Here is a 13989-nt window from a genome sequence, read left to right as displayed (position 1 = left end):
TTCATGTCCTCCCTCATTTTATCGATTTCGTTTTTGAAGAGGTTTTCCATTTCTGTTCGTATATTCAGTATTAGTTGTTTCAGCTCCTGTATCTCATTTGAACTATTTGTTTCTTCGTTTGACTGGGCCATATGTTCAATTTTCTGAGCGTGATCCGTTATCTTCTGCTGGCGTCTGGGCATTTAGTCAGATTTCCCTGGGTGTTCGACCCCACAGGTTGAAAGATTTTTCTGTTCAATCTCTGGGTTCTGTTTTTATCCTGCCCAGTAGGTGGCAGTCGTGGCACACGTTTGTCTACGGATTCCACCAGTGAAAGTTGCTCTGGGTCCTTTAACTCTGGAAAATTCTCGCCGTAGGGGAGGTTTGGCAGCCAAAGTGTCTTGGAAGAATGCCAGCCGGCCTGGGGTTCCGAATGCGGGGAGGGTCGCCGGCCGCCGCAGCACAGGAGAGCGTCCGGCCGAATTAGCTAGTCGGCCCGGGGCGCCAAGCGTGGCGGGAGGGCACCAGCTGTCACAGCCCGCGAAAGTGCACTGTTCCCAGCTGGATGGGGGAGTCACGTGTTTGGAAGGGATCCCCCAGTCACTGTTCTCCGCAGTCTGGGGATTTCTGACCCAACTATCTCAGTTGGTCCGGGGGGCCTCGCGTGGTGGGGGCACCAGCTGCCGCGGCCTAAGGGGACCGCCTGTCCAATTCTACCAGCTGGCCTGGGAAGGTGGAAGGGAAGGACTCCAGTCGCTTGCCGTCCCATCCAGGAAAGCCCGTGCCCCTTGGTGATCTCACCGGAGTTGGTTCTCCCAGATAGTCAGCCGTTCTAGGATGCGGTACGCTGTCCCAGCCGTTCCAGGATGGGGTACGCTGTCCCTTTGATCTCCCTCGTGGCTCCGGGAGCTGCTCTGTATTATCTCCCTTCCCCAGTAGCTGTTCTGGAGGAGGAAAGGTGAGGGCGGCAAGGCTGTCGAGGCTGGTAGCGGAGGAGCCGGTGAAGGCGGGGAAGAGGGCACCGTGGTGGTTGGAGAGCCGCTGGAGCAGGAGGGGGAAGAGAGGGGAGAAGGAGGGTGGGCGGTTCGGCTGCTGTGGGGCGTGTGCACCGCGCCTGGCCGGCGGAGAAAGAGAGGGGAGAAGGAGGGCGGGCAGTTCGGCTGCTGCGGGGCGTGGGCGCCGCGCGGCGGGCCGGCAGAGAAAGAGATGGGAGAAGGAGGGCGGGCGGTTCGGCTGCTGCGGGGCGTGGGCGCCGCGCGGCGGGCCGGCGGAGAAAGAGAGGGGAGAAGGAGGGCGGGCGGTTTGGCTGCTGCGGGGCGTGGGCGCCGCGCGGCCCTCATAACTTTTTTAATTTAAAATCTATTCTTTTCTCGTATTAGTATAGCTATCCCAACTTTCTCTTGGTTACTACTTGCATGGCATATTTTTCCATCCTTTTACTTTCAATCTACTTGTGTCTTTATAGTTGAATCATGCTTTCTTATCCATTCTGCCAATGTCTACCTTTTGATTGGAGAGTTTAATCCATTTATACTTAAAATCACTACTGATAGTGCAGCACCATCTTCTACAATTTGTAATAACCTTTGTAAGTCTTATATCTTCCCCCCCAATTCTTCTATTAATGTCTTTTTTTATCTTTATTTGATTTTGTGTGTGTGAGGGGTACCATATTGAGAGCCTTATCTTTTATATCTGAATATATATTTTCATGTATTTTCCTTGTGGTTAACATGGTGGTAAAGTTTAATATCCTCAATATGTAGCAATCATATTTGGTTTCATACATACTTAACTTTAACAGCACACATATAGAATTTCCTATTACTCTCCAACCCCCAACTTTTTCTGTACTTATTATCACTTATATCATTGCACTTGTATGCCTGAAACCATTTATTTATCATCACCTTTTATGCATTTGCATGTTAACACCTGTAGGAAATAAGAAGTAGAGGTACATACCATACAGTAAGCTGTAATAATGCAGCATTTATAATGTCCATATGGTTATGGTTACCACAGGTCTTTTATTTTTAGATGCCACTTTGAAGCACTGTCTAATATTCTTTCCATTAGTCTGAAGAACTCTCTGTAGTGTTGCCTGAAGAACAGGTCTAATGGTGATGAAATCCTTCAGCTTCAGCTTATGTGGAGGTGTCTAATCTCTCATTTATTTTTGAAAAAATACTGTCATCAGATATTAAGTTATTGGTTACCATTTGTGTTCTTTCAGCAATTTAAGTATTTCAACCTATTACCTTCTTGCTGCCATGGTTTCTGATAAGAAACTGACTCTCAATCTAATTGGGACCACTCTCTTGTACATAATAACTTGCTATTCTCTTGCAGCTCTCAGAAACCCTTCCTTGTGCTTTGCACTTAATAGAGTGACCAATATAAAACAAAGTGTATTTTTGTTTGTTTGTTTGTTTGTTTATCCTGCTTAGTGTTCTCTGGTCTTCTTGGATGTGCATATTCACATCTTTTGTTAAGTCTGTGATGTTTCCTGTCATTATTTCTTTAAATATTCCTTCTGCCCTTTTCTCTTTTGCTTGTCTTTTTTGGGATTCCCATAATGCATATATTGGTACACTTGATGGTGTTCCAGAGGTCTCTTAGGCTAATTTTCCTTTTTGTACTTTTTTTTTTTTTCTGATTCTCAGACTGACTCATTTACACTGTGTTGTATTCAAGTTCACTGATTCTTTCTTCTACCTGTCCAATCTACTCTTCAAACTGTTCTAGGCACTTTTCCTTTCAGTTATTGAGTTCTTCAACTCCAGTAGTCCTGTTTCCTTCCTTTTTAAAATTCTCTCTCTTTAGTAAAATAGCACACACATGTATGCTCACTCATTGTTTTCCTGATATCCCTTAATTTTTTCTCTGTGTTTTCCTTCATCTTCTTGAGCATTTTTAAGATAATTTTCAAAGTCATTTTTTTACTCTTATGTCCACATTCTAGTCTTCATTTCTTGGGTTTTCTGCATCTTTATCCTTTTCCTTTAGATTAGATATGATTTTCTGTTTCTTTGCCTTGCATATTTTTGTCGCACATTGCATATTTTAATATTTAAAAATTTAACTTGGGAATTTTTCCCGAGATGACCTTGTTTTTTTGTTTTGCTACTTTTTGTAGTCAGCTGGTGATATGGTAGTGATTCTCTTTAGTGTCATCTCTCCTGTCAGCAAAGACTGTCCAATGCAATGCAGTATGCAGTGCAGTCCCTGTCTTTTCTAGGCCTGTGTCTTGTACTGGACTTGGGCTTGTTAATTGCTTTGGAGTCCTGTTTGCAGGAGTTTGAATATCTCTTTATTTCCCAAAAGACACTCCAGGGTGTTTTAAGTAGGAAAGTCCTTGCCACATAATGTCTGCCTCTATAGATTCTTACATCCCTTTTGCTGTGGCAAGTTTCTTTGGTCTGGGGGTAAATTTTTGGAGAAGAGGCATGCCAGAGAGGATTTTTTCAGATCTGTCTTTTCCAGCCAAAGCAGGGCCTGGGACCAATGAAGGGGGTGCAGACTGGCTGCAAAGTGCCCTGGAAAAGTGCTCTGGAAGGGCATCAATAGCTTCTCCATGGCCTCCAAATCCATGATCTTTTAGTCTGTCCAGCAAATGCAGTTCCCAACCAACTGTCTCTTGTAGCTGTGAGGAAGTGCAATGTCACCAAGTCTTCTGTGTCACCACATTTGTCCAGGGTGGTTGGAAGAATGGCCACCATCAGAGTCGAGCTCCCATGATCCAAAGTCATTCATCAAAAGCAAAGATCAGTGATTTGCCATGCTCGCCCCTGGTATTGGAGAATAGGATTTTCATGTCCTCATCTGTTACCAGGGAACTTGCCTGCACTCTACAGTGATCCGCCATGGGTGTGAGGGTTTGCATCAACCACCATGGCATGGAGAAACCAATTTATTGTTCTTTACCATAGTTTACAAGACTATTCATCCCACTTTTCTCTGGATATGGTAGTGTTCTACTGGCCTCTGGAGTTTCAAAATATTTGTTTTATATAGCTCTTGCCTGTTTAATCGTTGTTTTGGAGTCAGGGCTGAGTCCTGGAGTTTAGCACTCATTTGTATTCTCACAGTCCTTCTTCCTCTCAGTTTTGAAAGACAGTTTTGCTGAATGAAGAACTTTTGGCTGGCAGGTTTTCTCTTTAGTGTCTTAAATATGTCAGATGGAAGCCTTCTCACTTCCAGGGTTCCTGCTAGCAAATTGGAGATTTGTTTGAATTGTTTGATTAATTATTCCAAATTCTGTTTCTCCTCTGAAGTTTTAATCTGTTCCCTTGAATGAGCAATACCTTCCAGTTTCTAACTGTGCTTGTAATTTTTTCCTGATGATTGGTTTCTATTTTATGTGTTAACTCGAAAAGTCAATTTCTCCCTCTTGTCTAAGGTTTTTTTATCGATTGGTTATATGTTAAGATTCTTCTTTGATGCTTGGCCCAACTTATTATGGTCCTTTAGAGTGGCTTGTATTTAACTAAAAATTTTCTCAGCTCTTCTGCCCTGTTTCTTGCTCTGGATATGTTGTAGATTTTGAAGATTATCTTTTTGTGTGCAATTGTTTCACCTCCAGGGAAAGCTTCCTTTCCTCTCTTCCTTCTCCAGAATTTACTATTCATATATTTTCTTGAAATGTAAATCCTTTGTACCCAGTGTGTCAGTTTGAAGCTATTTCGTGTCCCAGAAAAGTCATATTCTTTCATTCTGATTTAATATTATGGGGTAAAAACATTGATTGTTTTCATAAAGATGTGACCCCATAATTGTGGGTATGGTCTTTGGGTTAGATGGAGATATGACTCCACCCATTCAAGATGGGTCTTGATTAGTTTACTGGAGTTCTTTAAAAGGGAAACATTTTGGAGAAACCTTCAAGGCAGACACTTGGAAAACAGAAGTGACGGAGCCAGCACCATAACCAGGAATTTGGAGACACAGAAAGTAAATGCTTCTGGGGAAACTGTTTGAAACTAGAAGCACAAGGACCACCAGATGCCAACCACATGCCTTCCCAGCTGACAGACGTGTTCTCCACCCATTGGCCTTTCTTAAATCAAGGTATGTTTCTCTTGATGCCTTAGCTTGGACACTCTTATGGCTATAGAATTGTACATTTTTAGCTTAATAAATACCCTTTTAAAAGTCCATTGCATATCTAATATATTGCATTCTGGCAGCTTAACAAACCACACTGCGCCATAATTTTTAAAATAAATGCTTGAAAGGACCACCTATTGTGTTTGATATTATTGTTTATGTCTTTGAACTCCTAGTGGAATGTGCAGTTATCAGAACAGTTGCCACTGTCACTCAGTAATGCAACTTTCTTTCAGCAGTGATATTATAGATATTGAACTATATCCTGTTCATAATTTTAGAATCCTGTTATGCTTCAATCTTTATATATAAGTGATATATATTTATCACTTATTTTGTGATATTTTCTTATTCTTTACTATTTACCAAGTTAAAACAGAAAGATTACCACTGAAAACAATTTTAATAACCCAAACAAGCATCAAAGAATACATAAATCCATCCCCATGTGTTACGGTTAAGTTCATGTGAAAACTTGGCCAAGCTATAGGACCCACTTGTCTGGCCAAGCAAGCACTGTCCTAACGGTCTCTTTGAGGACATTTCATGGAATTAAATCAACAGTCATTTGATAACATCTATGGCTGATTACGTCTATGATCAACTAAGGGGAATGCCTTTCACAATGAGAGAATCCAATCAGCTGGATTTAATCCATTCAATCCAAGACTTTTAAGGGAAAGGTGATGATGTCCACAGTCAGAAGAGAGAAATTTGTCTCTATTTCAGCCAGCCAGCATTTCCTTGGGAATTCATTGAAGACCTTCATCAGAGTTGCCAGTTTGCAGCCTGCCCTATGGAATTTGAACTGTGTATCCCCATGTTGTGTGAGACACTTTTATAAGCTCTTATGCTTACAGATGTCTCCTGCTTGTTTTGTTTCCCTAGAGAACTTGACTAATACACCATTCAACAAGATGGATGTATATTATAGCAGTGAAAAAGCAGGCACAGCATGACAACAATTGAAAACATTAACATTGTATTTTCTGCCATTTCTTACTGAAATGATTTATGTTGAAGTTGGTGACTGTGTTGCAGGAATTTCTAGATGAAGTTTCATCTTTCAAAGTAAATAGAAATTTACAGTCTCTTCCTACTTTATAAATCTTAAGATAGGAAAATGTCTGAAAGAGAAATCTTGGAAGGCACTTTTTTTAGGTTTACAAACAAATTGCATTGCCTAAATTGAAGAATTTTGTATTTCCATAGACAAAAACAGAATTAAGCAGCACTTATTAATATAAAAGTCTTTTATAACTTTATCCTTCCTCATTGCTCTGTTTCTCTAGAGACCTTCTTATTAAACTCAGATAAACTTGCGTTTCAAAGACAGCATGTATGTGCGAGTGTATTTGTGTGTGTGTGTATGCTAATGTCCTTTCAGTTTATTTCCTGTCATTGTGTTGTGCTTTTGAGGGTCTTTGCAAAGTACCCAAATGGCAATGGTATATGTGGGAAAGTTGAACCTTGGAGTTAGAGTTGAATTAAAACTAGTACCTGAAAGAACGTAGGTAATTCATCTAAGCACTTTTAGCCCCAATGCATTTATTAGAAAAATGGGAAAAATAAGAACAATTTCACAGAACATTAACTGGTGTAAAAAGACCCAAAGTTACTGCTCCCAACATAGGAAGGATCTCACATAAATGTCACAATTTTAGTAGAAACCACAGTAACTCTTCCCATTAACTATCATCCTGTTATTAGAAGGCAGAAGTCCACAAAACTTGTGTTTATGTCACATAATACAACTTTATCATTTTTTAGCTTCTTCTTGAAGAATTTCAGTATTGGTTCATCAACTGTGAAGTGAACTCCTTGAGAGAGAAATAACATCTATTTTTTTCTTACTTTTTACAATGCTTAATGTAGTAAAATAATTTGATATTGAAAGTGGTAATTTCATAGTTTCTCAAAATATTTAAAAAGAGTTAATATTTCTACTAAATTGTGTAATTATATCTTTTGAAATTCTTTCTTTGTTTCTCTTTCTCTCTCTCTCTTTATTTATTTATTTATTTATTTTTGCATGGGCAGATGCCAAGAATCAAACCCAGGTCTCCGGCCTGGCAGGAGAGAACTCTGTCTGTTGAACCATCAAGACCCGCCCTTGAAATTCATTTTAATTGAAAATTTTAAGTGCATACGACAGCTGAATTTTCTGAATTGATGAGAATTGTGTGCATGAGTAATCAAGTAAGTGTAATTGTCTCTGTTAATAAGGAATTATTTTTAAAAATAAGATATTATATGACAGATATAAATAAATAAAGTTTTTGAAAATATTAAGTTGGACAATTTTTTCCTTTCAAGATAAGAAATATATATAATGCAAACTCGTAGAAGAAAGTGTAGGTAAGCATCTTCAGGACCTAATGGTTTCTTAGACTTTATTCCCAATGCACCAGCAACAAAAATAAATAAATAAATGGGACCTCATCAAAATTAAAAATCTTTTGTTCCTCAAAGGACTTTATCATGAAGGCAAAATGGCATCTTAAAAACAATGGGAGAAAATATCTGGAAACCACATATCAGGTAAAAATTTAATACTCAGAATATATAAAGAAATCCTTCAACTCAACAGCAAAATGACAAACAGATGAAACCAAAAACGGATATAAAGATTTAATAAGTATTGGAGAGTATGCAGAGACATAGGAATACTCATTAATTGCTGGAGAGAATGTTAAACGGCTCAGCTGTTGTAGAGAGCAGTTCGGTGGTTGCTCAGAAAGCTATATGAAGAACGACGATATCACTCAGCAATCCCACTATTAGATATAAACCAAAGAGAACTGAAAGCTGGGACTTGAACACAAGTTTGCACATTAATGCTCACAGCAGCATTATACATGCTTATCAAAAGACAGAAGAAACCCAAGTGTCCATCAACCAGTGAATGGATAAATAAAATGTGGTAAATGCATGCAATAGATTATTATTCAGCCATAAAAAGGAATGAATTCCTGATGTACGATACATGTGAAAATATGGGCTTATCTCACACACATCATTTTGAGTGAAATAAGACAGAAATGAAAGGATAAATATTGTATGATTTTACTGAATTGAAAGGTTACTTTAAGTGAACTCAGAGAATCAGAATACAGAATAGAGGTCTCCAGGGGACAGGTTTGGGGATAGGGAATGGGAAGTTAAAGCTTAACATGCTCAGAGTTGCTATTTGGAACAAGAGAACTGTTTTGGAAATGGATGGTGGTTATGGTAGCACGGTATTGTAAACACAACTAATGGCACTGAAATACATAACTGAATGTGGTTTAAAGGGGAACTGTTAGATTGCGTATCTGATAACAGAATACAAATTAAAAAAAAATCATGGAACTGCACTGCTCAAACTGGGGACCCTAACTTAAGCTATAACTTCAATTGAGTACAATTATAAAAATGAGCTATCATCAATTGTAATAAATGGTCCACATCAATGCAAAGTGGTGGTGGGGTAGTGTATGAGAATCCTGTATTTTATTCATAATTGTTCTGTTAACCCATAACTTCTCTAAAAAGACATTCAATATATTTTTTAAACTGAAGAAGAGATGAACTATTCTGGCTAACATATAAAAATTATATAAATAAAATTTAAGAAAAGATGTATATTTATAATATGTATGCAGAGCATGAAGAAATGAACAATATTAAAATGATCTAAGAAAATTATTTTATTTTTAAATTCAAGTTTTGATTACATACATATCCCCTATTTATGCAAAGGCAATTATCAAAGTTAACCTCTTAAGAGCTTGTTACTAGTCTTTTAAAACTCTGTGCTCTTGATAATCTGTTTATACATGATTTTATCCATATCAGGAGATAAATATATTTGTCATAGCAGCCCTGGCAAGCCAAGACAGTTCCCTTACCTCAAATTGTAAATCCTAATACCTACTTAGTATTTCCACACAAATACTCTTCAAAGTAACACTTCAAAAACTAAATGATTAATTATACCTTCTCAGCATTTCCACTCAAACCCCTCTTGAAGGAATACTTCCAAAAATAAATTATTGATGGTACCTTCTCAGCATTTCTATGCAAACACTCTTGAAGGAATATCAGAAAAACTAAATTGTTGATTGTCTTCCTAAATAACTTCCTTAGACTTCTCCATTTCACTGATTGATGTAACCTCTACTCAACCTCAAGTTAAAAATCTGTACTCATCTTTACTTCTCATCTCCTCCTCAATTCTGACATCCAATTTATTAGAAATTATTGTTGTTTTTACCACCATAATGTATCTCAAATATCTTCACATTTTTCTATTTTTCAGTGATAGTTATTAATGTAATTTACTGCAAGCAATGAATTAATACTTTCTTTGTTTCTTTGTTGACCCTCAAAACATATATGGAACAAAAATTATAAGCAATTATTTTGGTTAAAGGGTATCAGATTATTTAAAATCAAAAGAAAATTAACTAAAAGTGGTGACATAAACAGACATGTGCACACCGATGTTCACTGCAACACTATTCACAATCACTTAAAGGCAGAAACAATTCAAGTGCCCATCAACAAATGTGAGGGTAAACAAAATGTTGTGTATATATACCTATATATATATACATATATAGGTATATATATATAAAACTGTGTAGCAGTAAAATGAAATGACATCTGTAATCGTATGACAAGATAGATGAAGCTTAAAGACACAATAGAAGAGATGCCACTTTTATGACCATGGTAAAGGTAAAATCAAAGACTATTCTTATAAATATAGGGGACGTAGAGGTATACAAAATTTAGAGATAAGTGAATGGTTAGCTAATGAGGTCGAACTTAAATGTAAGATTGACATGAAGGCAGTTCATTAATGGGTCTAAAATAATATTGCAATATTGAAGGTGAACATTATTGAAAAGGGTTGTGTAGAAACATATATCCCACTGATTAACACTACAAATATAAACAAATTTTTGTATGAACTACTTCAAAAGTATGGATCTTGTACAAAAAGTTTATAATATCAGGGCATGGGGCAAAACTACTATTACATGCTATGGAATATATTTAATAGGAAGACATCCACAGTACCTTAGCAATACAAGAATTAAGAGGAGGTTTGGATTTTCTATTTGGTGAGGGTATATTTATTGATAATTTTTCTTTGGGAGCAATGAAAATTTTCTAAAATTAAGGCTGCTGATGGGCTGTTGACTTTGGACATGATACCTGATGCTCAATTGATGGAGATGGCTGAAGAATACATTGACTGAGAAGTAGAATGGTGAACAGTGGTGTATACAGATGATCAAATATTGTGCTGCCACAGAGAGGAATGAAGTAATAAGCAGTGCAATTTTGTGAATGAAACTGTGGGACATTATGCAATGAAATAATGCCAGAAGCAAAAGAACGAATATTGTGTGATATTATTTAGAAATACTTAGAAGATTGGGGCCTAGATTTTAAGCCCTTATAGCAGTCCCATTTTGTCCAGTGTGGTAAATGTTATTTCTAGATATTGAGAGGCTGTGTTATATATATACATAACCTAGAATTTCTCTGGAATATTGGGTACTGTGGGACACTTAAGACTCAGAGTGGTTCTGCAGTTCTGAAAGTCAGCATTTCCACATACAATAACTGATAAAAAATTGATAAAATGAGATCAGGCTTCAATTAGAGATAAGAATGAAGCTGATTGGGTTGGGAATAAGGTAAATCAGAATACAGGAGTAAAGAAGACATTGCATTTTAGAACTTCCCCTACTCTATGAGACCAAAGGAAGAGAGGTTTATTTTGTCCTAAATCTTCTGTTTCTAAATCTTCTGAACCTAAATTTTCTGTAGCATATAATCTAACTCAACTTGTATGGATAGGTCATTTAAACAACCCAAAACATAGGGAGCCCTTAATGAGAAATAGGGCTTGTAATACTGCATAGCTTAATGTAATACCTGGATACATCCCAATATATGTTGAAAGTTAGGCAAAGTCTCCCAAAGAATGGGTGAAAAAATATGGAACTATTAAACTTTACCACAGGGGAAAACTCTGATAGTATCTCAAACATTAGTGACTCCCATGTCAATAGGGTAAGCCCTTGTTCTTGAGGTTTGCTCCTGTGAAGCTTATTTATGTAGCGGAGAAGCTGAGCCTACATTTAGTTATGCCTATGGGTTACTTCCAGAGGGCCTCTTTTGTTGCTCAGATGTGGCCTCTCCCTCACTAAGCCCAATTCTGCAAGTGAAATGATTGCCCAGTTCCCTATATGGGGCATGACACCCCGGGGTGAAAGTCTTACTGGCAATGTGGGAGATGATCTCCAGGTATGAGCCTGGCCCTGACACCATGGAGTTCCAGAGCTAACACATTGCATACCAAAATACTCAAGTTTCAGCAACAGATTATAAAACATAGAAACAAGAAGTAATGACTTAAACAAAGGAAAATATTAAATCATCAGAAACTACCAATGAAGATTACCAGACCTGATATATTCCAGACAATGACTTAAACAATGGTCCTAAGTATGTTAAAAAGCTAAAGGAAAACATGGACAAAGAGCTAAAGAACATCAGGAAGAGGATAAAATGAACATAATTAGGATATCTATTATAAGCAGAAAACTAAGCCAAATGCCTTAAGATCACAGTATCAGAAATTTTAAAAAGTCCCTAGAGAGTTTAAATAGCAATTTGGTGTTGGTAGAAGGATCAGTGAACTTTAAGATAACACAATTAAAATGTCTGAGGAATAAAAAGAAAAAGCAATGAATAAAAGTAAGCAGACAGTTTACTGTCTGAGAGACATGTAACCCACCACCAAAAGTACCAACACCTACATTGGTGGTTATTCCAGAAGGAGAGTTTCTTTCAAAAATGAGGGAGAGGTTAAGACATTCATAGATAAAGAAAGCTGAAGGAGCTCATGACCAGGTCTACTGGTGCCTTAAAAGGCAATGCTAAAGTGAATTCTGCAGATAGAAAGGAAAGGATAATGGACAGTAGACTGAAGCAGCATAAAGAAATAATGACCTCCGGTAAAAATAACCATATGATTAATTATAAATACCAGTAATATTGTATTGTCTATTTAACATGTAACTCTATTTTTTTTACTTCTTACAGAATCTAAATGCAAACGCATGAAAAGTAACAACATGCAAACTCATACAGACAAAAAATTGAGTAAAAGCTGCCATGGGTGGGGGAAAAGGGACTATGGAGTTCCTGTATAATGAGTATAAGTTTTTTGTTTGGGATGATTGAAAAGTTCTGGTAAAGCATGCTGGTGAGAGTTGTGTAAACTTGTGGCTGTAATTAATGTCACTGAATAGTATGGTTAGGAATGTTTGAGATGGGAAAGGTCATGTTGTCTATGTACCCTTACAATTTGAAAAAATAAGAGCAACTGAAGAGATAATGACAATTAATAATTAAATGCAATGCTTTATCCCAGAGTGGACCTGATCATGGAGGAGAAAATATTCAAAAAGACATTACTGGGACGTATGACAAACTTGGAATGATAATGTAAACTTTATATCCGTGTTAAAGTTCTTGGATTTGATAACTGCACTTAATGTGGTTACACAAGTGAATAACCTCATCCTTAGGAAATACACATGGCAGAATTATGTGTTCAATGATGTATACAATCTACTTATAACTATTTAAGAAATTTTTACGTAAATATCTAGACAGGTAGACATGTTATAGAAGATGAATCAATAGATAGACGGATAGTTAGATGGACAGAAAAAACAATATATGGCAAATGTGCAAAATGTCAAAATTGGTGGATCTGGATATCTGAGGTATAATGGAGTTATGTTAATGGATTTTGAATTAGTTTTGAAGTTTTCCTATAGATCTGACATGATTTCAAAATAAAATATTTATAAAAAAATTCATGATGAGACAAGTTTTACTAACTCCCATAGATTTAGAACAATGGAGCACCAGCAGTTCCTTTCTCAAATAAGCATAAATGATGAAAGAATATTTAAATCCAGAATTCTCACTTAATCATGCACAAAAATATTTTAAATTTTACAAAGAGTACAAACTTAATTTATTTGATCATTTATTTTTATAATCCCTTTAGAAAATAATGCAGTTTCTATGCTTGGATTCTTTCTATTCGGATATATTCTATACACATATTAATTATTTGATTATAGATAGATGTTTGTTTTTTAATATTGTTAGAGATGTTGCACTGTTATTTATTCAATTATATGTGATAGTTTAAAGCCAGTACTTTCATTTGAAAAACTGCTTCACGTTGTGAGGCCCTGGATTTTTCTATTACCCGCTGCTACAGAAAATTGAAGCCCTCTAACATCTACTACTTTCCTGGGACTTGGATGGTGTCACCAAATTGCAGAACTAGGGCACTGGAAAAATAGGCAGCCTTTATATCTCTTCTTTAGCTGGTTCATCTCAAAGACATTTAATTTATAAATCTATATATTAATAAAAATGAATGCAATTGCTTAATATATTTGGATAGTGTGTATTATTTCTCTAAGTGTCCCAGATGTCCATGCTTATATTTTGATATAAAAATGTGGAATATGATTTATCATAACTGATATATCAACTGTCCTTGGTTGAGACTTTTGTCTATACAGATTTGCTTGAGAATTACCTTGATAGATGCTATTCTGCATCTCCTTTTCTATAGTTGCACACGCACATGAAGAAAAGATCTCAGTATGCGGTTGACAAGTGTCTGAATTCACCTCCCACCTGTAGATAGGTAGTGCACCTGACCATATTTTTCATCTTAACTGTCCTTGCTCCTTTTATCTTAAGCTCATAGTGCTAAAAACTTTCTGGTGCTCTTAGAAATCTTACTGAGGTTCTGTCCACTAAACAAAATTAAGGCCAAACTCTTTGAGTTTGATGCCTCTCTAG

The sequence above is a fragment of the Tamandua tetradactyla genome, chromosome 26 (assembly GCF_023851605.1).
Source record: "Tamandua tetradactyla isolate mTamTet1 chromosome 26, mTamTet1.pri, whole genome shotgun sequence".
Taxonomy (NCBI): Eukaryota; Metazoa; Chordata; class Mammalia; order Pilosa; family Myrmecophagidae; genus Tamandua; species Tamandua tetradactyla.
Note: the sequence above shows the minus strand (reverse complement) of the source record.